Source organism: Salminus brasiliensis, chromosome 14 (assembly GCF_030463535.1).
Source record: "Salminus brasiliensis chromosome 14, fSalBra1.hap2, whole genome shotgun sequence".
NCBI lineage: Eukaryota > Metazoa > Chordata > Actinopteri > Characiformes > Bryconidae > Salminus > Salminus brasiliensis.
This window is the reverse complement of record NC_132891.1, coordinates 2,559,769-2,562,268: the sequence shown is the minus strand read 5'-3', so window position 1 is coordinate 2,562,268 and position 2,500 is coordinate 2,559,769.

Below are 2,500 nucleotides of genomic sequence, written 5' to 3'. Positions count from 1 at the left end.
TGCACTAACCATCTACCACAGCAACACTATAGCAACTATCTGCCATATTATAGCAAACAGTGAGCTGTGCCAGTGATCTGCATTTCTTGTTCTATTTACTTTTATTATTTAATTATTATTAATAACTTTTTATCTGATGATAGCCTCTTTTATCTTTTAGTTGTGTTTTTATGGATCATCTTATAGTAAATTTGTGGTGGAGTTTAAATAAATAATGGTTGGCTGATTGTTGTTGTTATTGTTGTAATAATAATTACAATAATAATAATAATAATAATAATAATAGTTATAATAATAGCGGTCTGTGTTAGCGAGTCATCAGGGCTAGATTAAAGCCCTCAGTGTATAGTATAGTATAGCATAGTATAGTGAAGTGTACTGTAGTACTGTGTAGTGTAATGTAGTAGAGTATTGTATATACTGTACTTTGTGTCTGGTATAGAACAGCATACTTATACGGTATTGTATAGTACAGTGCAGTACAGTATAGTACAATATAGTGTAATGTAGCGTGCTATAGATTAGCCTTGAGTAATATGATAGAGTATAGTAAAATGTAGTGCAGTGTAGTATAGTGTAGCATAGTATAGTATACTATAGTATAGTGCATTATATTATAGTGTAACAGTGTAGCACAGTATAGAAGGTATAGTATAGCATCGTATAGCATAATATAGTACAGTGTAACAGTATAGCACAGCATAGTATAGCATGATTTAGTATAGTAGGTATAGTATAGAGAAGTATAGTGTAACACAGTACAACATAGTACAGCATAGTATAGCATAGCATAGTATAGTACAATATAGTGATCATCTTAAATTTGTGGTGGAGTTTAAATAAATAAAGGTTGGCTGATTGTTGTTGTTATTGTAATAATAATAATAATAATAATAATAATAATAATAAAAATAATTATGTTCCCTTTAAATAAGGCTACTTTACATCTTAAATCATAAGAGACAGAGAGAGAGAGAGAGAGACAGGCCGTCTGACCGCCCAGCAGGACTGGCTATTTTGTGTCCTGCTCTAATGTGTTTAGCGGTCAGCGTTAGCAAGTCGGTCAGGGCTAGATTAAAGCCCTCAGTGATCAGGAACATAAACATCTGGAGGCGCTGCTTTTAAACGGCTTTCCCCACCGTGGATGTGTGGGGTAGTGCTCTTAAGGACGGCAAAGAGTGACCTTTAATGAACAGCGGAGGTGGAACAAGAAGGAGCTGAGAAGCATTAAAGGATCCAATGAATATTCCTCTGTTGTCTGGAGGAGAGGTGCTGGAGGGAGTCTGTAAACAGTTCATTTGCTGCTTGCTTCCAGCCATACATATGGAGGCAAGCTAAGCCCAATAGGAATTCATCATAGTTGTGATGTCACAGCCATGAACATATTTACATATTACTCTAATTCAGCCCAAAAGACTTTACCTCACCCACTAAAGCACCCAGACAGCCAAGAGAAACATGTTATCATAATTATTACAGATTATATTTCCCCTCATGACTAGTTCAATCACTTCCCTATGTCCCCTGTTTGATCTAGTATTAGAGAGGGACAGCAGTGCAGAGTGATCCCTTTCTCCTCATGGCCTGATCCTGAGCGGCATGGTATATTATACAGTACAGTATAATGTAGCATAGCATAGTATACTGTAATGCAATGTCGTATAACATAGTACAGTGAAGTGTAGTACTGTATAGTGTAATATAGTATAATATAGTATATAGTATAGTGTAACATAGTAAAGTGTAAAGCATAATCCAGTATAGCAAGTATAATATAGTGTAGTACAGTACACTACTGTAGTACTGTAGTACAGTAGCATACTAAAGCTAAATATAGTATAGTATAATATTGTATAGTGTGGTATACTACTTGCGTAGCATCATATAGGGAAGTATAGCATAGCATGACAAACCATGGTATAATATAGGGTAGTGTAGTATAGTTGAGGGTAATATAGTGTAGTGTTGAGTCATATAATAAAGTATGATATAGTATAAGTATAGTCAAGTGTAGGTTAGTATAGCATGGTAAAGTAGGGTATAGTGTAGTATAGTGTAGTGTAGTGTAGGGTATAGTATAGTTAATGATAGTGTAGTAATGAACTGTAGTATAGTGTAGCATAGTATAGTAGAGTATAGTAAAGTGTAGTATAGTGTAGTGTAGTGTAGGGTATAGTATAGTAGAGTATAGTATCATATAATGTAAAATAGTGTAGTGTAGTTCAGTGTATTGTAGGGTATAGTATAGTATTGTATAGTATAGTAGAGCATAGTATCATATAATGTAGTGTAGTGTAGTGTAGTTTAGTGTAGTGTAGGGTATATTATAGTATAGTAGAGTATAGTATCATATAATGTAGCATGGTGTAGTGTAGTGTAGTGTAGTGTAGAGTATAGTATAGTATAGTATAGTAGAGTATAGTATCATATAATCTACTATAGTGTAGTGTAGTTTAGTGTAGTGTAAGGTATATTATAGTATAGTAGAGTATAGTATCAT